This window comes from Agelaius tricolor, unplaced genomic scaffold (assembly GCF_023055355.1).
Source record: "Agelaius tricolor isolate 1412-34295 unplaced genomic scaffold, bAgeTri1.0.p SCAF_23, whole genome shotgun sequence".
Classification (NCBI taxonomy): domain Eukaryota; kingdom Metazoa; phylum Chordata; class Aves; order Passeriformes; family Icteridae; genus Agelaius; species Agelaius tricolor.
Window position 1 is genome coordinate 3,611,124 of NW_027269283.1, and position 21,902 is coordinate 3,633,025.

General features: G+C 43.2%; 2 long non-coding RNA genes across 3 annotated transcripts; both read left to right on the forward strand.

The window, feature by feature from the left end:
- Nucleotides 1–3,757: 3,757 nt before the first annotated feature.
- LOC139599560 (uncharacterized) lies at nucleotides 3,758–7,330 on the forward strand. 2 transcript variants are annotated; one of them, XR_011682261.1, is made up of 3 exons: nucleotides 3,758–4,939; nucleotides 6,654–6,822; nucleotides 7,222–7,330. It is a non-coding gene; the product is annotated as an uncharacterized lncRNA (long non-coding RNA). The 2 variants fall into 2 exon arrangements; XR_011682260.1 differs by having other exon boundaries at nucleotides 6,678–6,822.
- Nucleotides 7,331–7,431: 101 nt separating this feature from the next.
- LOC139599510 (uncharacterized) lies at nucleotides 7,432–19,504 on the forward strand. Its single transcript, XR_011682252.1, has 4 exons — nucleotides 7,432–7,513; nucleotides 12,972–13,081; nucleotides 15,449–16,176; nucleotides 17,451–19,504. It is a non-coding gene; the product is annotated as an uncharacterized lncRNA (long non-coding RNA).
- The last annotated feature ends 2,398 nt before the right edge of the window (nucleotides 19,505–21,902 follow it).

Below are 21,902 nucleotides of genomic sequence, written 5' to 3' on the forward strand. Positions count from 1 at the left end.
CATCAGCAGCAGAATATGTACAAATTAAACTGTAACAACGCACCAAGGAGAGGCACAGCAATATCATAAAAATTATCCACAGTACAATATGACTAATGTTGTGTGAAATGCATTCATTGGCCAAATGATGTCTAGGTGTATCTTAAGGAGTTATGCTGATGGAGATAATGGTTATAGAGCAGAGATAAAGGAGGGAAAGGCGAGTGAAAGACAAAAGGTTGCAGCAAGGGCAGCCTGGCTGGGGAGGAGGCTCAAGCAGGTGAGTTTGAACAGGAGAGCTGAGCTGCTCTGGAATGTAGAAGGATGTGAGAAGAGCTCAGTGGCACCTTTCCTCCTCACATGTCTGATGGGGAGGTGTGCTGCTGTTTCAGGCACACACACACACACATTCCTGTGCTCCTTCTCACCTCCTTTTATGTGGACTTATTGCAAACATTTATCTAGAAACACAAGCTGCATTTCTGTTAAAATTTCTCTAGCTCTGTTGCTGATAGAAATGCCTTTGTTTTCCCTTTCTAGATACAAAAAAACCACTCCAAAAAATCCAAAGAGAAGGGACTGATTTTATTAGCATGTCCAAAACCAAGAAATGAACTCAAGCCTAGCCAGAGGATGGCTAGAGGGAACATATCAATAAGGTGCACTCAGAAGTTGTCATCTCATTTCTTCATCTGAGAGCCTTTGTGAAATGAGAGAATGTTTTGCCTGTATAAGAAACTTGGCTATTGGTAAGTTAATGTGATGTTCCTTTTTGTTAAACATAGATTTAGAAAAACAATCTGTCCAGTGACCCATTGTGCCATCATGCTTATCCAGAGATGTTTATCTAGACATGAGCATTCTGTTTTCAAAGGAACTTAGGGATTACCTAAGTGAATCTTATTTTACATCTAAATTGCATTCTCCAAAACATCTCAGGTGAGCCTCTACCTCACTGAGTGTCTCTTAAAAACCTAAGTGCTTTTTAAAATCATCAAACTGGTCAGCAAAGTGGATTTGCCTGAAATAAAATCAATATATATGCAGTTGGTTGCTGGAGTTCAGGGCCTAGTCTCAGGGCCACAGCCTCTCAAATTACTAGAAAAATTGAGTATTTTCATGGTATTCCTGATTATTTGTTACCTGGTTGGTTACAAAAAGAGAGCCTAGGCCAATATCATGCAACAGTTGTTTCTGATGTGTGGGAGCCGTGTTAGCCAGTTTTCTTTCCTCATTTATTGATATGTACAAGGATGGGAGTTAGACCCAGCCAAAAATGCTGGGATCCAACTATTTTCAAAGTCTTAAGATATCCAGAATGGGGAGTTAATTTTGTCTCCTAGTGAAGATAGGGGGTCCCCATGGACCATTTCAATGGGAGGCAAAGCTCTCTACAGACATGGAGTGTGCTGGACTGAGCATTTCTGTTCTGCTTCAAAGGCAGAGGAGGAGGGAGCGATGCGATAAAATCAGTGTTTTCAGCCCTAAACCTGACTTGGATCTGGGGGTTCTTTGTGAACCTTACAAAGCTTTTTCTCCAGCCAACCACCTTCACTGGGCCCTGAGCACGTGCCAGGAATTCCCTAGCAAAGGAAGCTGCCAAAACCCAGGGAGTTGTGATAACTCTCTGCTATCACATCCATAAAGCCCCAGCCAAGGCTGCTCTTCCCCCAGGCGAGCAGGGGCACGGCGTGGCCAGAGAGGAACATCTTCAGCCTACAGCCCAGGCTCTGGTGTTTTATTTTATTCCTTCTTTGTGCTGCTACTTTGTGTTTTTACAGGGCTGTGAAGGCTCTATGCAGAAGAATTTCTGCACTGCCTTTTCATTTGGGAAGCAAACTTCAGCCATGTACTCTGGGGGCAGGAAAGCACGCTCCTCCTTCACTCTGACAGGAGGGTGTGCAGTCACACAGCAAGCTCAACCTTGAGGAGGGGGAGAGGCACTCTGGGACCCAGGCTGGTTTATATCTCAGCTGATTCTCCTCTTTCTCTCTTCCCTATCCCCTTAAAAGCTTGACAGGAGAAATATAGGGAAGATACAGCCATCTGATTAACAGTGCCGGGGGCTGGGGATGGATGACAGGGGAAGGGAGCGCAGCGTGGCTACCAGCCAAGTTCCAGCAAGAAACAGAATATCTGGCTTCCTCTAATCTCTGGAGGAAAATTAAGTTACAAAAACCTTTAGTGGAAACTTTGCATACATTCAGTACCATTGCTATGCCTGACAGAAAAAAAAAAGCCCAAACCCCTGATATATTATTTAGTTTATGGTTATAGAATTAAAGGCGCAAGCTTTCCCACCAGGAATAAAGAATTAAAAAAATCCTCTAGAAGACTAAAGACAAAACCCCATGAAACTCCTTGAATGTTTTGTGCTGTCAGAGTTCTTGAGAAATTCTCCTTTCTGTGTTAAAGGAGGGTTGTGTGAATTGAGTGAAGATGTCTGAACATCTTCCCAATGAATTTTTGCACTTACACATAGATCCCTTCTTTTCAGTTTTCTGAGCCATTTGCTCTGCTTCCTGCAGGAGCAGTGAAGAAAAGGAGAAGGTGGAGGTGGGGAAAAGGCTCCAAATTGCCCTGGAAAAGGGTTAAGGTTGCTCCTGCCCCCAGTGAGCCCAAGAGCCAAGGCCATTGCCTTGCTGTTCATCAGAAATATGTATTACACAGAGAGCAATTCCTCCCCCTCCTCCATGTCTGTCATTAGTGTGTTGATGAAAAGTAGTGGAGTTTGATTTTAAAAAAATAGGTTAGGTGTTAAGTGAGCAACAAGTTGGGACCTGTGCATATGAGAGAGAGTGCTGATTAAAATGAACTAGCCTATTTATTGACTGTTACATCTAAGGCACTTGGAGCAACCATGATGAAAGTATTACTTACATGTTACTCAGTTTTATGAAAAGGGGGAAAAAGAAGCTGGATTGGCTGGTTAGAACCTTTCTTCATTAAGATTTACAGTATGTTGATATATGTGCAAAGTGCAATTTCTTTCATGTCAGAAACATGAACCAAGGCTCTGAACGGCCATTGCCTGGCTCAGGTCTATGCCTTCCCCTGGCTGGCTGTGCTCTCCTCTTGCTGGCTATCCAGGCCAGTGGGAATCTGGCTCTGTTTCCTCCAAGAGGAGAAAGCACAGATGCATTTTGTAGTGTTTCCCCCCACCTTGCTGCCAGCAGCTTGCTCCCAACCTTCCTCATGTGCTTCCTTCACCAGCCTTGTCTGAAGGGAACATTTCTCATGCAGAGGAGCATAAGAGCTGTGTTTACATGCCATTTTCCTTCTGAGAGCTTTATTTCTCTTCAGCCTCAGGGACCTCAGCACCAGCCAAATCTCAATATGGGGCTGAAATTGTACACTGGCTGTCCCCAGCCGTGGGACAGAGGCGAGTGTTTGTGTAAGTGTGCACGTGTGTTGTGTGCACACAAAAACAGATGTGTGCCCTCCAGAATAAATGAGGCTATTCAGAGTGTCACAAAATGCACAATTTATGGCCAGTTTCAGCAATTAGTCAGACCAAAGGAGTGAGGTGGGTCAGCATTAAAACCCTCACTGTTTTGTTTACTTTAAAAAAGCGACAGGGAGTTCCAGCTGATGAGCAAAGATACTGAGAAAGGGTAATTAAAAAGAAACAATCTTTGATGTTTCTCTTATTACAGTTTCTTCTCAATTTGTTGTGCCTCCCTTACCTGGTCTTGAGAAACAGAGCTGCTGCTTTCTTTAGGGGAAGGTGGTACGGGGGTGGCTGCACAGGCAGCTCTGCAGCAGGAATTCACCATTTGATTCCTGCCAGGCTCTTGCACCTTGCAGTGAATTCAGGTTCTTCCTGCAGAAGTGCTGGCACCTAGCAGAAATTCTAGGTATCAGCCTACAGGGCCATCCACTTGTGTGACTATTTTTATTGAGCTAATGGGAAAAAAGTTCCCCTGAAAAATATTGATAGCTTCTAAAATACTCTACCAGCCTAAGAGTAGCTTAAACTGTGGAAATTAAACCTTGAGCATGACCTGCCCCCATAGTTCACCACCTCTGTTAGTATAAATATTATGTTCTGTTTGAAATTAGCATTTTTTTCTTCTACTTAAGTCTCAGTTCCTCTGCTTCCAACACTTTTTTTTGTGCCACAATCATAAGATTACAGGTTTCATATATGTTGTTACAAATTCCTGAGCAACCCAAATCTTTGTGCTGTACGGAAGGTTTTTAAGTTCAGCTTGTATAGTAAGAAGGTAAACTTTGCAGGACTTTTTGTTTTTCCTGGCCCATGGGCAGCCTTTTCTGACTTGTGCATCATGACTGTGCTCAGTTCAACATGGTGAAGCTGGCTGCTGCTCATGGATGCTCTTTCATTTGTGGGGATGACAGTGAAAGATGAAAAGTGCAGTGGAATGGTTGGGAGTTATTTAATCAAAGTCTTTCAATGAAAGACAAGATATTTTAATATGTGGTTTTGATTCACTGCAAATTTTTGGCAGTAGATGGGGCCCTTACTGTAATAAAATTCCATTGAGTTGGGAAGTCTCTTGGAGGTGGTGCCCAGATGCAGTATGTTGGAGCTGACTCCTGGAACATCATCCCTGACCTAACTCAGGCTCTTTGTTGTCTCCATGTAACTTCTCATGAGAAAAAAACCAAAAGGTGGGAAAGGGGAAACAATGTTCTTATACCTCTGTGCCCCAACTTTTCACTGCACTCTGTCCTAGTGCTTTCTTTTAGTGCCTTCCTTTCCAAAAAGCTGCAAACCCACAGACAGGCTCCCTGTTCCTGCTGACCACACTCAGGAAGAGCACTCAGCCTGAGCTCAAGGAGGAGCAGGAAGGGGAACACACTCCTGGAACAGGATGGGGCAGAGCCAGAGCCTCACCTTCTGCCATGACACTGGGAATCCAACATTTCACTCAAGCAAACCCACATTTCCTGGCAGTGCTGGGCTGGCCTGGAATCCAGACCTGCTCTGCTCAAGGTAGAGCCATTATCCTAAAGTGCTTTTATTGATCTGTTGACTTTCTGTCTCCCTCCTTCTCATCCTCTCTTCACCCTGCCAGCCTCTTAGAGACTCATCTCTTGTCTCATACAACCAAGGTATTTTAAGGGGTGAACAATGATTTTGAAGTCACATTAGACAAACTATATCTGACCAGTAAAACCAGCTCTCCCCTGAATGATATCTAAAGAAGGATCTGTCTCCATTTACAAACCAGTCCCTCTTTCTCTTCCCCTCTTATTTTTTCTCCCTCTATCTGTGTCCTGGTGTTCTTCAAACAATCAATTTCCAGGCCTCATCCATCTCCTGTGCAGCAGCCTATCCCCCAACGTGGCAATGCCATATTGTCATGCTTTATTTTCAGTTGCTTAAAGAGACCTATGGTAGTAAATCCATAGCTGTGCTGTGATATCCAGCAGCATTAAAGGCTGAGATTTAAAGACAGGCCTGAAAGACTTAGCAGTTGATGCCTGTAGAAAGCCAAGAAGAGCTGTGTGCCTTACTGGAAATTTCAGGCACAACATGTTAGAGTGCAATGTATTACAGTGACCTGAGCTGCAAATCCTTCTGAGATGGAGATAAAGGGAGAAAGAATAATACTGGAGATAATGTTAACAGCACTGTGTGTTACCAAATACTAAGAAAAGGCTGGAAGTTGGTTGATCTCTTTCTTATTTCTTATTATTTCTTATTTCAGTGTTCGTAATTTCTCGGGTTTGTGGAAAATAGCAATTCCTTCCTAATGGTATTGCTCATTAACTAATTGGATAAAGTGTGGGCATTTAGTCAAGAGTCTGCAAAATACACAATAAATAAAAAAGGTAAATAGAGAACAGCTAAAAAAAGGCTAAATTGGATTATAGAAGTACATTAATTTTTTAAAAATGTGAAGTGCAATGTCTTTCATAGAGCTGAGTACATCATTGTTCATGAATGCAGTATTTGAAAAATAAAGTTAGTGATAGTTTATAGTCAGGTAAGCATAAATATGAACATATGCTTTATAATGCACTCTAATTTTTAATGTTGAAACAACATAAAAGCATATTTGAGTAAAAAATAGAAATTCACATTGAACTCTTTTGATAGCCTGGATAGTACTACAGTGAAAATAGTGTGAGTGTTTTCACTGGGAAATATTAATGAGATCAAGGACAAAAACTTCTATAGTCACATCCCTTTTCCACTTTATTCATATCAGCATTACGTTTCTTTTCATGGAAATTCACAGAAAAGAAGATTAATTTGCTCTAGCCAATAGTTCCCTGTGAATTATTGAAATTCTCCTTCCAAGTGTAGCTACAGCCCTTGTAAGCCAGGAACAGAACAGCCCTGCATGTCTCAGGTGAGCAGTTGTGCAGGACCTGTCCTGGATCATGCCTGGTGCTGTGGTCAATAATCAAAGTCAAGGGTTTGGAAGCAACCTGCTGGCTGAAATATGTTCATGTAAAGAATTTATCTAAAAAAATCTGAATCTAGCGAAATGTGGAGGGGAAAAAAATAAAACCTGTTTCCATATTAATGAGGAAATGAAAAAAAAAGTTGGTGATAACCTTCTCAGACCATGGGATGGCCATTTATGGACATAGGGGATTGAAGCTTGATTAATTTTAGGATTTATGTGATGAGAAGCAGTTCACAGTTCAGCACATTGCAGATAACTTAGCTAATTGTAACACTGTGTTTGTAACAGCAAACTTTCCTCCTGAAATCACAGACAAGGAAAAGGGAATGGGAGTCCTGGGGGGAGAGAATGCCTTGGCAAGCACCCTAAGTCATTTACCTTTTTGGAGAAACTACAGCAGGACCTGCATCTCTGGAGAGTGAACAGCAAATGCTTTGTGTCCTGCACTGAGCTGGAGGTGAGAGCCAGAGTTGTCCTTCCTTCCACACAATAGCTTGCATGGTGCTGCTGATGCAAAAAACATAACCCAGTGTATTCTGAGCTAGGCACAAATCTGCATGTCCCTACCAAAACTTACAGATTTTGAAGCAATATGTTTTTGAGGAGATATGTTTGCCCAGTTCTACAGAAATCTTGATCAAAAAAGCATTGGCTCAGCCTGTGAGATGCTCCTGACTACTGCTATATGTAGACTGTGAAGTTTGTTTCTGTGTTTCAAAACCTAATTGCTCAGTGAAACTACCTGAGTAAACTGGTTTCAGAGCCAGAAAAGGCTCATAACCATTCTTGTCTGGTAAGAGATCATGCAAAGATAAAGCTGATGTTCACTCTAAAAGGTAAATTTGTCGTTTTACAGAGCAAGGTGAGTTTGTGGACTTTCCTCCTGGGAGATGCTATCAGGACAAGCTGTGAAGTTGGATGTCTGAAACAGATCAAGACGATTTTCTAAACACCAGTACACAAGTAAGTGCTGTAAGTAATTTGCAAGCTAGAGAAAGTGAGCCAAAAATCACTCCTTGAGACATACACCAGTGAGCAGAATTATGTGAAACTCTGCCTCTTCTGACAGCAACCCTGAATATGGACAAGTGCATTTGTGATGTGGCACTGCTGAGCATGAGGCTGCTGGGACTCAGGAGCTCAGGCAGGTGAGCTGCTCTGCTGGGGAAATCCTTTACCAACAGCACTGCTGTCCTTGTGGCCTCTGCATAAAGGAACTGTCCTGTGTATTAGAATGCAGCATTTGTGTGTTGAATTAGAAAGGGTGGAAGGCAGTCCCAGGGAAGAGGATTATGAACTGGGAGCTGCCTGGCTGTCTCCAGTGAGTGCCTGCCAGCCAGGGGAGGCAGGCAGATGCACACCTGTGTGCAGGACAGCAGAAAAAGGCAAGAGGAAGAAGGAAGGGAAATATTCTCTGGTAATTCAGAGGGAGGAGAGAGGCAGAAGGAGCCCCATGCACCTTTCAGCGGAGCAGTTGTGAGCTGTAGGTGTGAATCCCACAGAAACCTGTTGTCATTAAGCATCCTGTAAGGTGAGGAGGGGGTGAGCACTGCAATAAGCTCATCAGCAGCATCTGCACCGACTCTTGGCCCCCTCTGGATACCCTTTGGAAATCTTCAGCGTGTTTTGTGTTTGTTTAGGAGCCAGAAACAAATGCTGGCAGATGCAAAGGTGTGAAATGTTGGCCAACCCATCCCATCGTGCCTTACAAGGCACTGGAGGGAGGATTGCTCTAAGTGGATGATGAGCTCAGTTCAGAGGCTGTTAAGTTAAAGCTTATTACCCTCATTAAGAGATGTGTGTAATGTGGTTTTGGGCTTCTGATATGGTAAAACCAACATTTTCCAAATGTTTTGTTGTCCTGTCTGTTATGCTTGGAGGGGAATTCAGTTTCTGTTTTGCACTGGGTCAAATTCAGTCCAGAGCTAAGATTTCTTCATGGAGTTTGGAATTTGGGATTGCCTCTGTGAAAGCAGAGGCTGTCTGGGGCAATGTGCTTTGTCAGAGCCAGGAGGGAGCAGAGGCGAAGAAGGAGCAGGGTGCAGAGAGGTTGGTGCCTTTGCTGAGAAAAGGCCAAGCCATGCAGGTGTCCCTGGCTGTGCTCCCTGGAGCTCTGCATGGCAGGAGATCAGCCTGTACTGCTCCCAGCAGGGTGTAAGTGAAGAAGGATGGCTCAGGTTGAGCTTTCCCTGCAATTTAATAAGCCCTGCAGGATGAGGAGCAGCCAGGTGAGGTGGAGCAGGATCAGGAAGCAGTTGAGATTCACCAGGTATCATTAGCTTGAGCTCAGGACTGACCCTGCAGGACTGAGCTGGTTTGCACGAGAAGATTTCAATGTCTCTGCCATGTGCTCCTCATCATTTCCATTATCTGTGTCTTTCCTTTATCTGGGGTACCACAGCTCCTCCCTATGATGGAGCATTGGCTCTCCAAGCGGCTTTAATCTCTGGCTGTCTTGGGAGGGTCAGGTTGGGAGAGATTTGAGGTCCTCAGCCCTGCAGTGAAGCCCTCCCTGCTTCAGACAGGCCTGCAATTGAAACCAGCTGATCCCAAGTCCTTTGCAAACATTTCCATTTCAAACCACTGAAGTTTTATGTCTTTCTAATAAAGTTTTTTTCCTTGAGCCTCATAAATCTCATAAAGATCTTGAACAGCTAGTAAATTTGGCCATTCAGATACAAGTTTTCCAGTAAAGAGGATAATGGTTGCTGTTCCTGATGCCACCTCCCCTCCCCACCCCTTCAGCTGTAGGAATTCACCTCTTGCCTGTGGGCTGCTTGGGCCATGCTAAGAAAGGCAACATGTACTCATTTGCAGGAAGGATCAGGGCATTGCTGGGCCTCTGCTAGCTTGGACACTGCCCCTGCTTGTGACCTGAGCAGAGACATTTGTTCTCCTCACATCTCAGATCAGAAGAAATAGGTTGATGTGCCCCTGCTCAGGGGGTTGGGAATCTGGCTCTGTTCAGGCTGGACAGAAAATGTTCTTCTAGGTTTGGATTTTCAGGTGGGCTTGGAAGGACGTGAATCCAAGGACAACATAAACCCAACACTCCTCAGAGTCCGTTTGGAAACACCAGGCAAAAGCGCTGAAGTTATTTAGGAAAACATGCTAGAGAAAAAGAAAATTGCAAGCATATTTTCCTCTTCATTTGTTGTCTCCCAAATTCAAACAAGCTTATTTCCTTTCCTGCAATGCTGTTTTTGATAATCTTGTGCCAAAGGCACTGAATCTGTTCTTATTGCTGTCAATAGCAAGATGCCTGTTGCTTTTAATGGTTCAGCTATTAAAACACCACATCCCAGTTGTCTGGCTGTGAGCAATCCCAAGCTATCGCAGTGACAATATGGAACCTTTTTCCTCTCTGAATGTTTCTCTGCAAAGTTTGACCATTTTGGCTAGGGTAAAACATGTGTCTATCTGGGATTCTTTCCAAGGATGAGATTTTGACAGCTGTGCTCATGTTGGCAAAAATCCTGACATCTTGTGCTTCGTTGAAATAGCAGATTCTTAGTGGAGAGGGGTGGGAATCCGATTTCATAGATGAACACTTATGAATTGAGGACTGTGAGCCTGGCTGAGCTCCTTTCACTTGGGGGAAAAGGTTGAAGGCATCCTTTGGGAACAGGGTGGAGCCTGCCTTTCTTCCCATCCCCACCTGTGGGCGCAGATGGCCGATGGGCAGTGGGGTGCATGGAGCTGTGCGTGCTGCTGCCAGCTTTGTGCAGCAGTTTGGGACATGCCTTGGACTGCACCCATGGAAGTGGGAGTCAGCCTGCTTGCAGCCTATGCCTAATGATTTTCATTTACATATTGGATGTTTTGGGCACGACTGGTGGGCGGCGTTGGTGCGCTCTCAATGAAAATCCACCTTTGCAAGCCTGGTCAAAACTTGGCCTGGTATTTCTGCCAGAGAGCTGGTGAAAAACAAAGCCTGGCTATATTCTGAAATAGCCTGCTTTGGGTGTTTTATTTTCACTATTGTGATAAAGTTGATTGAGTGGTTTTTGTTTGTTTTTTTTCACTGGAATCTCCATCTTGAACTGGAGAAATATTTCCCACAAACACTGTAATTATTCAAAGCTGATATATTTTTGCAGTAACCTTCAATCTGATGAACTGTCGCTTTTCTGATGAAGAATCACTTATTTGGAGACTAGAATTCCTATTATCTCAACAAATAGGGAGTGGTGGCACAGAAAATTGTGTCAGGAGGTCACCCAAGAATTCCACATCAGAGGCGAGGATAAACGGGAATGGGTCTGGTGGAAGGTCATCAAAATTTTTTTCAGAAGGTATTTTGCAAATATTATATTTGCAAAATATCAAACTTTCCAGTGGCCAGAGAGTTCCTTTATATTTTACCAAGAAAAATAAATTAAAGAAAAAAGTCATGAGGTTTTAAAACCATGTCAACAATCATTTGCCATGTGTGGTATTTCACTGGAAATCAAGGAAAAATACTTTTTAAAACACAAACAAGACAGTAGTGAAACGACAAAACCCCAAACAATACATGCCTCCTGTTAAAAACAATTCAAACAGTTTTGCTCAGGAAAGGTTTTAGCTTAGGGTTAGACACACAGAGTCAGACATTCCTGCTTGCATCCATGGCAAATGTGAAGTCTTTCATGTAACAGTTAAAGGAAAAGCAGCCAATCTGTCTCACAACTTGCACATCCTTGCTGTGCATTAAGTGATGTATACAGATATTTATTATCCATCAGAAAGCACTTGGGCAGCTTTTTCATGTGTTTAATCCCTCAAGCCTTTTCCAAGGATTTGGGAAGCTGCTGAAGGACACATGAATCAGATTTGGAATGGTAAAATTTGGGACATTGCCAGAACAAGAAAACGTGGATGTTTGGGGTGGCTGCTCATGCCTGTGACGGCAGGCAGGCGAGCTGAAGGTGAGCTCTGGATTATTCATCTTCACACAGCCTGGCCTTGTCAGCTGAGTGGCCAAAAATGGGAGCAGGATACAAAATTAAATGGGAAAAACTGCACTTCCTATACTTTGTTTATGGGAGAAGGGGTTGAGGAGGACAACAAAGGACTCTGTTATTGCAGGGGAGGCTTGGTCAGCGGGGACTGACCGATGGCCTTAGAGGCCCTTTCCAAGCCATGCCTTAATGACAAGCTCTTCCCTGCCTCTCCCACTTGTTTTTTGAAAACTAGGGCAAATATTAGCACAACTGTGAGTGCTGGGCTGCTGTGCTGGAGTGCTTCTAACCTGTGTTAGCTTGATTAAAGCTAACAGCACCGTTTCTATGCTGAGAAATTCCAGTGGCATGTCTACCATAAATTATACTGAAATTTCAACTTCAAGTTGTCTTCTAGTTCTGCAGCAGATCTGTTTACTCAGAAATAGCATAAGGCAGATGTCTTCATCTTTGCTGATTCTTAACAGGTCACAGGCATTGACTTTAAATAGCTAAAAGCCTTTAAAATAATTTTAAAACAGGCTTCCCCCTCCTCTACCTTAACCTTTAGTTGCCCTTAACTAGAAATGCCTGGAATAACATGATCCTAAAACAGGCTATATAAACCAAGGAGCAGCTTTAAATATATAACATGATCATTACCTGAAACCAGCAAAGAGGTTGGAATAATCATTGCTCATGTTTACACTTCACCATTTCAGTGGGTTGTGTTCAATCCTTTAATGATGGTGATTAAAAACATACAGGAAACACATAGTAATTAAAGAGAGCACTTAACCGTGATTCTGAAAGCACAGAGGCAGCTTTGAAGTGGAACTGGACACAGTGTGTGTTGCCAAAACATGGCAGGAATTGGAGCACCAGGTAGCTGGTAATTGCAGGTACCACACCACATCTGTTTTGGCACCTGCAGCATCCGCCTCCAGCAGCAACCTCAGAATCACTTCTTGCACGTCACTGAGACTCCTGCAGCCCCAGAAAGAGCTGATTGATGGGGGCTGAGGGAGCAGGCAAATACTCTGCTTTGTAATTTACATAGAGCCAAAGTTGAATTTGGGCTTGTTTCTCCACGGGGGACTTTTTGAGGGTGAGGCAATGTTTAGGAAGAGGGGAGGAGGAGGAAATTTGGGATGACAGCAGAGAGTGGGCACTGGTTCAGGTAATTTGCCCTGCCAAGTCTTCAGTGTGGGTACTGACATGAAAGGGAGTTCTCAAGCCACAAACTCCAAACTTTATGTTTTAGGAGTGTTTCTGTCGGTGAAGGAGAGGGACATGTTTTGTGGAATGGATTCCTTTGTTTGTTTTCCCCATTGAAAACAGCAAAAATACTCTTATTATAATAAGTGCAGAAGGATGAGTGATGAGGCTTGTGCTGTAAAATCATGTTTGCTGGAGAAGTCATCCTGTTTTCCATTGCTTTATTTCATCTGAAAAGGGAGGCCATGGAGGCTGGGGAGAGCACTGCTACTTTCTTGGAAGTGCTTTTCCAAGCACTAGAGATGGGCCCTCCCAGGAGGGAGCAGTTTAGCTCTGTGTAAGGAGAACAGAGTTCAGAACAGGTCCTAATGTTTCTTTGGGGCTGAAAGGGATTCACTTTTGGTCATTGTCCCTTAATTTTCTAGTCCATATCTTTTGACAATTTTCTCTGCAACCCCAAATTCAGGTTCTGCCCCTGTGCTGATGCCACAGAGACCACCTGCTTACATCATGTGAGTCCCCCTTCTGTGGTGTTCCTGTCCCCCCAATGTCTCCTTGAAGAAGACCAGCTATCAGGTAATGCTCAACATGCCTCAAACAAGACTTTTTCCCCTACATCTCTCAAGCAACATGGATAATATTATGGCCCTGCCTGTCACTCAGACCTGTGGGTGTTATCTTTGACTCCTGTCTCTAGGTTCATACCTGCAGGTAGTGTCAAACTCTGGCCATTTGTTTCTGTGTAGCCTCTCTAAATATTGCAATTTCTGTCCCCCATCCTGGCTCACTTGCTTGTCCAGGCTGTCACTACTGTGCTCCTCAATCTCTGGTACCACATTGCTAATTGTGGCCCTGGCAAATCCAATCTCTCCCTGTTCACATATGTTTTTTATGCTCCAAAAAGAAATCTCTTGCCTCTCCTGCCCATCGCCCCTCTCGCTGCATCTCCTTGCAGATGTCTGCTCTTGGTCATACCAAACATAATCTATTTGGGTTTTCCCCCCAAAAAGGGGACCTTTTTCCACCCAATACAGTATTTTTGTTTTGGTTAAGATGCCAGTTTTGGCCTCTGATCAACCCACTGTGCCACTCTGTGGTCCCCAGCTGTTAAAATCTGAAGGCACCCCCACACGTTTCCCTGTGCTCTCAAGGCAGCTGCATCACTCTCTTCCCAGTTTCTCCTCAAAACCTCTTTTCTTAGCTGGCTGTAAACCCTTCAGAGCAGTGGGGCTGTTGGCTGTGTGAGCAGAGGTGGTGTCCCTGGTCTGTAACAACAGCTGCCAGGTTATGGCTTGGTGTGAAGGCTCCCTGGTTCAGAACCATCCATTCGTGCTGGCTCTGCATGGTGTCACTGTGGGTCACTGCCCCACAAAGGGAGCCTGTGGTAATATGAAATAATAATAATTTTAAAAGAGAGTATTAATAGCACTGTGTTTGTTGTTGCCCCTGCAACACTGAGCGAGCATTGGTCCTGGAGGAAGTTGGTGGTTTTATATTCTTGGGAAAAAAGTGTGGTGGAGAGAATTCCCACCCCTACTCCACATCTCCTTCACAGGCCCTTTTCATTGCTCCATCAATGAAATGAAGGGAAAGGATTAAAAAGGATTACAAGTGGTAGGACCAGCACTGTGCAATTCTACTTCTGGGTCCTCTGTCCACTCTGTTCAGCAATCATTGCTGGGGACTTTCAGAAAGTGAGTTGGAGTTTGTTTGTGAGAAGAGACAGGGGAAGGTCATTGATCCCTATCTGATTCCATTCCTTTTATCTTGTTGGGCTGTTCCATGGAGAAGCCTGGCATTGTACATGGAGGGCCCAGTACCTTGGGCTGTGTGGGACAGGAACAAATAAAAATTAAACTGAAATTTCAACTTCAAGTTCTAGTTCTTCTAGTTCTGCAGCAGATCTGTTTACTCAGAAATAGCATAAGGCAGATGTCTTCATCTTTGCTGATGTCTTCATCTCTGCTACTGCATTGCAGCTCAGAATCTCCTGAAGCTGCCAGCCACGTGAAACCAGAACAAACAATGGTTTTGCCCGTGAAAAAAAAAAAAAAAAAATCAGATGCCAAAATGTCAGGCTGCAAACCCAGACTGTGGAGCAGTTCTTCCTGTGAGAAGGGAGAACTCTGGTGAAAGCAAAAAAAAAAAAATTTTTTTTTTATTTAATCCCGTCCCTGTGTCGGGAACAAAGGTCACTGCCTCTGCAGCAGCCAAGTGTGTAGCCCAAGGCCAGGCAACATCTTGAGCCTTCTGTGTGGCTTTGGGACCTTTCACAAAAGCTGGGCACTCTTCCAGCCCTGAGCTGTAGGAAGGACAGTTGACCCATGTTGCACCTGGGGTACCTCAGCCTTATTTCATTTTCACATAAAGCTTTGTCTAGGTTTATTTTATTTAATGGGCTGCCTTATTTTTTTTTTTCCTGGTTATACTGTCACAGGAAATTCTCACTGTTCTATTACCTTTTTCCTGTTGGAACTAGCCTTAAAATAAAATGAATAAATAAATACATATACATACATATAAAAATATGCAGACAGGAAAGCCATTCAGCTCTGCAGAGGCCTTGATAACGCTGCTGATGAGGTTGCCAGCTTTCCCCATGTCTGAGCTGAACAATTCCCCACCACCCCCTCAACCCCTGGGAACTTAAGGGGAGGTAGTTGTGAAGTTTCTAATTCTGACTACAGGTGTCTGGTTTGAAAGACACCACATGCCATGCTGTAACCTCATTTAGGAAAAGGGTAATTAAATAAAAATACAGATGTGTTCCAGTCACAGTTCCTGAACATCTGAAGTGCCCGTTGGTTTTAAAAAAGGAAAGGATAAATCTCTCTGGAGGAGCACTATCCTCTCATCTGGTGTAATATTATTCAGTATTAGTAGTTTAAATAAGAAAAAAATGGTTTTGAATGTCAACATCTGCTCTTAACCCTCTCTTTAAAGCAGGAACATTGTGTTTGAAAACAAACAAGACTGGAATGCCTAAACTCCCCTCCTTCTTCTGCTCTGTGTATCCAAAGATTCCTGCCAGTGTTTACTTGTTGCACATTCTGCTCCATCATTTGGTGTTTTTAAGGTGCTACAGATTACCAAAACCTGAGGAGTTATTAGACCTGCTCAGCTTTGTCATAACAAATCAGGTAGGCACTGATCTCACCCTTTTGGATCATTAGCTTGAGAAGTGTAAATGCCACTCTACTCTGGAGAAATTGCTTGAAAAGATTATTTTGAAAAAGATTAGCCAGCTTTAAGATGAACTGTTCCCTGCTTAGTAGTCATGATCATGGTAGTAATGATAACAATAAACTAACTGCAGAATTCAGCTGGTCTCAATCCAGTAAAATATTTAACCCCAAGCTTAACTTTCCAAGCATGTTTATTTGAGTTGGGCTGTTACTGGTTTTGGCTGTGGAATAAACCTTTGGGAGTAGCAAATACTGAAGAATTGCTAATATAATAATTATCCAGCATAATTCAGGGGGTTGCCACACCAGCTGAGTGGTGTTACTGCCCTGATTGTTTAGTGCATATTTTACAAAGTTGTTGGTCTCTCCTTGGCACTGCTTAAGCCCCTTTGCTCTTGTGCTGCCTGAGGAAGGAGATCCACAGCTGTGAGTGGAGACTTGACCTTGGAGGAAGAGGATGGAGGCACCAAGCCTGGTGGCATTACTGTGAGTCTCTCACTGTGAACCTTTCCAGAAATGCAGGGGGGTTTCCTAAAGCCTGAGCAGTTGTAGTTTTGCTATTTCTTTGAACTCTCACTTTTATTGTACCAAAAATACACCCCAGTACATTGCTTTTCTAGAGAGGTGCCAACCCACATGTTTCTGGTCTTCATGGTGTAGTGGAAGAAAGCTTAAAACACAATGTGGTTATTATGTCCTAGGCTCCAAAATTGAAAAACACATAAAAAAATCTTCTGTATTTCTTAATAATTTTTCAGGATTTTCAAGCCAATTTCAAGCCTTTCTGGGATCTGACAGGTTTTGAGCACTTAGTGTTTGGCAATTCCTTGAGCCCCTGAAGCCTAGCTTATGGGGGATCAGATTTCTATAGAACTTTACAGAAAATTCATCCTTCCTTGCTGTGCTGAGCATTATAGAAACACCACAGGAGAATGGGTAAGGGCTTCAAAGTCTTTGCTATTAAAATGACATCCAAAGAGTAGGAGCCACAGTTGCAACAGGTTTTATCAGCTCAGACCCCACTTTGCAGCAGTTGTCTAAGAACAGAGCCCTAATGCAGCACCCAGCTCCTCACATGCACGACTCAGAGATGCTGCCACTGAGCTTCAGGCTGCTGGGGGATTTCTCCAGGCTCAGTCCTTCTACCCCTCTGTCTTTGCAGCCATCTGAGAGCAGCAGCAAGCAGAGGGGAGCAGAGATCCCCAGCAGGCCCCTGAGGGTCCTGCCTTTCCAACTGCACTCCCTGGGTTATCCTGAAACACCTCCAAACACACCAGGATCCTGCCTTTGTCTCAACTGCTCTTTGAATCAGGAGCTCTTAAACAGAGGATATGCCATTCTTCCTTTGTTCCACAACCCCATAATGCTCTTAAAAGAAAAGGAAGGCAAAAAAAAAAAGAAAAAACCCAAGTAAAAACCAAACTTAAGATGTGCTGTCAGCTTTACCCCAACAGCCAGAGGTGGAAGGGATGGTTAGCCAAGATTAGAGTCCTAAGCTTTGTGATTTCTCCCTGTGAGTTATGGCTGCATGTCAGTAGCTGTAAGTGAAGCAAAATGCAGTAGCTAGACTGGTGTTCTGTTCAATTGCCTGGGGCCCCAGCTGAAATTTAATAAGCAAATGTAAGATTTTAGTGCTTTGGAATGGAAAGTTTATGGTAAGTTCTTTCTGCAGCCCCTGTTTAAGTGATGTATCACATGTATGGCTTGTGCAGTGCACCTTGGATGAATGCAGCTCTGCTGTTGTGCTGTTCCTCTCCCAGGCTGCAGCCAGGTAAACCTTCAGGTCACAGAGCAAGCTGGATCTGAATACAGTTATGGCTGGGATAGCTTCCCTGCAGCTCCATTCACATGGATTAGGAGAATCCTAATGGCTGTGGCAGGTGAGACAATCTGGACTGATTTTTTTTGAAGTCAGGTCATGTTCAGGGGTGTCTTATGGAGCATAGATAGTTTGGGGCATTCTTCAGATTTGAAAACACAAAAGTCTTCTTTGGGATTCTCTTAAATTATTCATCTTTTTTAAAATTATTTTTTGCGACAATTTTTTTTGCTCACGTTCATCTCACTATTGAGGATGGAGAACCCTCTCATGGGAAAATGAGAAAAGCTCCTTATTTTAAATATCCATCCCTTCAGTTCCCTGCTCAGGAATGGGTGAGGAGTGCATGCTTTCCTCTGCTGCCAGCTCCTGTTTTGCTGTATCTGTTATTTTACAGTTTCTTCATTATGATGGCTCACAGAGACTTGTCAGCTGTTCCTCATCTCCCTCCAAGCATGAAAATCTAGTCTTGAGGGGTGTGTTTAGAATCAGATCATATCAGGAGCTGTTGGCAGGAATGCACTGGGATGGCAAAGGGAGCTTTACCCTTTTCCCAGCTCCCTGCTACTGTTTCCCATTACTACCAGCTGGCACAGCCCATTTGTCAGGGATTTTCTGCATGTTACTCAATACCTCCAATATCCATGGCTGTCTTTAGGAGATGGGGAGGCTGAACAACTCTCAAGAAGTGGTGAATTCAGCCTAACCATGTAAAAATAAAAGGATCCTCTTTACCTCACACAATTGCCTCCCAGCTTTGCCCTTCCAGCACGTGCAGATGATGTGGAAAGGGCCAGAAAAACATGGAGACCTCTCCCTAGGGAAACACATCAAAACTAGCCATGATCTTTGTGCTCCTTGGTGCCTCTTGCATGGTTTTACTGGGACAGGGCTCAAGTTGAGGTTGTCTCACTGTGCATATACAGCCACTGAGGACAGAAGTTACATAAACTCTTTCAAAAATCAAGTCTCTGTTTCAGCAAAGTCTTTCAAGTTCAGTCACTGAAAGGTCCCCCACGATAATAAACCCCTGTTCATTCCTTTTGCCTTCTCATGCGTGTGTTTATTTCTGTTTGCTCCTTTCTTTTTCACAGATGGCAGATAAATCTTGTCAGTGCTTTTTTGGCTTTGCAGCCTTTTCTCAATCATCTTTCCTTTTGTATCTCCAGCAATGTGCAAATCTGGTGGTTTGCTATTTCTGCTAAGCGTATTTCTTTTCCATGCTGTCTCATTGTCTCAGTCTTGTGCTTTTTTGCTGGGTGAAAGAAGAGACAAATTTCCAGCAGGCAAAAAATAAACCAGCCCCAGCTCATGAAAAAAAATGAACCCTTTTTAATCACTGCTATAAAATGTAATGGTTTGATGCAAGTTCCTTGTCAAGGTTGGAAGACTGACCAATAGGTCCCAGAGAAACATCTTTTGATCTGTCTCCTGGATCAATTGGAATTTTATTGCACATGAGGAGAACAATGCTGCACGAGCCCTTGAAGTGGAGCGAACACAGATGACATTTTTATTCATTCTCAGCCAGATTGCCTGGTATTGTGTCCCTTCTGTGAAAAATGACACTCTGGCAACAGGCCACTGACTGCAAAGCATCTTGGCATGGGCCTCCTGTTTGTCTCAGCCTGAACTGAGCATCACCAGAGATGCCAGACTGCTGGCCACGAGCTGAGGGTGTTAAAGCACCATCTTTATCAGCATCTCACTGCCATTTTTTGGTAGGAAATACTCGAGGGAGGAGGGGTAGTTCCTGACTGTTTAAATATTTGGTAGCATCAGCAGTGGTAGCCAGCTCTCCCCTTGGGATGAGATGCAGCTCTCCTGGCTGACAGTGACCAGCATGTTTGTCACAGTCCTGCCAACCCTAAAAAAATTGGTCCTCAGAGCTTCTGAGTCTGTGCTTCCCATCCTCTTTTTCTTTTCTGCTCTCTCAAGTGGAATGTTTAAAAGTCTTCAGGTGATTAGGAAGACAAATCTGATTGACTTCCAGTTTTGTCTGAGCCATCATAGTTGCTGCAGCACAGGCAAAGCCTCATGAATTTCTCTCAGACTTTTCCAAGGGCAATCCCTCATTCTGTCTGACAGGGAGGTGTACTGGAATGCCTGGGAACAGGTGACACTGAGCTGGGGGTTCTACTGTAGCAGGACCCTTGGCTGTCAAAACTGGGTGTAATACTGAGGCATTTCCATCATTGTAGAATAGTCCATATCAAAAATCCTTTTTCTGATGTCCCTGTTGAGTCTTTGTGTCTTCTGAGAAAAGAGTCCAAATGCAGAAAGTTGAGGAAGATTTTCTTCTTCCAAGCACAACAGTTCAACCCACCTGGGCCCATTCCTGTGCAGCCCACTCCAGGTTAGCCAGCCCTGGCATGGGCTGATCTCCAGAGCTCCCTTCACTATGCTGTGATTCTGAACTATTATTTTAGAGGGTGCCTGGATTTTTATTAAATTTAAATAGATTTTTATTCTATTGAAGCAGGAGTGTGGCAAGGTGTGCAACAGCCTCCGCTGCGCACCAGGAGACCCTGGACTGGAAGCTGGATGTGAATTTGTCCTGTCTGCTGGAACCAGGCTCCCTCTTTGCCAACTGCTGTGGAATGGGTATTTCCCTGACTAAATAGTTGCATTTTCCTGAAGGAAGGGACAGTGTCTTTGCCTTCAGCTCTGATGCAGTGTGACATGTACCGTAGGACCTGTCATCATTCATGAAGTCAGTTCTGTTTCAATGTTAATAAGTCCTTAATCAAGTCATTTGTTTCATACAGGATGTCACATTTAGCAGGGAATTGTCAAATGCTTGAAAACTGGAATCACAGGAGCACTGTTTAATGCTAAGTGGTATCTGCATCATATCTGAAGCTGGAACGTGCCAGGAAAACATCCTTCACATTCTGCACTAATATTTCCAAGCTTTCAGGACCAATCATGGGTTGGCTGGGTATGTAAATTATTTCTCTCTGTTTATGTGTGGCATATTATTATATCCTATATTAAGTAACTCATTCTCACATTGCTTATCTGTTCTTTATATTTTTTTGGCTGGTTCTTTTTTTTTGCTTTTTAAAATAACACTGTGCAGCATTGCACCAGTCACTTAAAACCAAGATCTCAGTCCAATAGAAAATAACTGAAATTTAATACTGGTGCTCCTCATTCTAGTGTGTTTGTGATACGTAAGGAAAAAGAAGAGGCTTGAGCCAAGCAGCTGCTGGTGGGATTAAGTGGGAAGCTGTCCAGAGAGACCAGGTTTATGATTATCATCTCCTGTTCTTGATGTTGTCTTCAAGAGGAGCAGAGCTAAAGGCTAAAATTCTCTAATATCTAGTTCCTGTAAGTCCTTTCCATTTGAAAAGAAGAAAAGGAAGTTATAGTGAATTCATGGCAAATACTGTCCCAATGAATTTTCCTTCTTTTGTGTAAATCACATTTAATAGTGTGCCTGTTTCTGTCTGCAGAGAGGTACATCACAGTGTCAGTGGTAATGGGAAAAACACCTGTATGTGCCCCATCTGCTGCTATAAAACAGTGTCATTATGTACAAAATATCTGCAAAGTGGAAGATTGAGAAGGTTTTTGGTTTTTTGTTTTTTTTTCCTTAGGGAACCGTTTGTGTTTATATTTTAACTCGTCTGTAGTGTTGTGTCCTTCTCGTGAGCCAGACCCCTTGTGGTAGTTCTGTGAAGACACAGAAGGAGTCCTGGTTGTATCTGTGGGCAAAGCATTTTGGTTTGGGGTTTTCCCCAGTTTCTGTCCTGAAATACTCAGTAAAAATAGTTTTAAAAAAAGAGTTATAAAATACTACTGCAGATTATATTTTGTGTTCCCACAGCCGTTCCTGGTTCCAATCAGTTGATCAAAAATACTGGATGTATTAAGGGTCCATGTTTTCTTCAAAAAAATGTTGTGTTCTCCTAAAAGCTCTTTTTCCCTATTAAATTTTCTATTTGAATTTAGTCCAAGTCATAATGAGTGCTGGAGCAATTAAAGTATCAGCCACTATAAGGAGCCTTGGGAGCACAGGAGACAGATAGGATCAGGGTTTAAGCTACTTAAATACCTTTTATGAGAAATAAAGATTTCACAAACCTCAGTTTCAAACAAAATAGTTGACATATGCTAAGCTCAAAGCACTAAACTTCTTCTCCTGCCCTCTCCCACTAAACAAATAACAATCTATGAAATATTTAAACTTTATATCTGCAGGAAGAAAGAAAACACTTTATTTCTATTTAAAAATTTTTTGGCAGGTGCTCAGATATTTATGATAATGGGATCATAAAGTGACATGGAAAGGTTAGTGGGAAGGTGTGGTGGGAATTTTGAGTGTGACTTTGTAAAATGTCACATTTGTTAAATGTTACTCAAATTGTAGCCAGGGTGTTTGTTCATT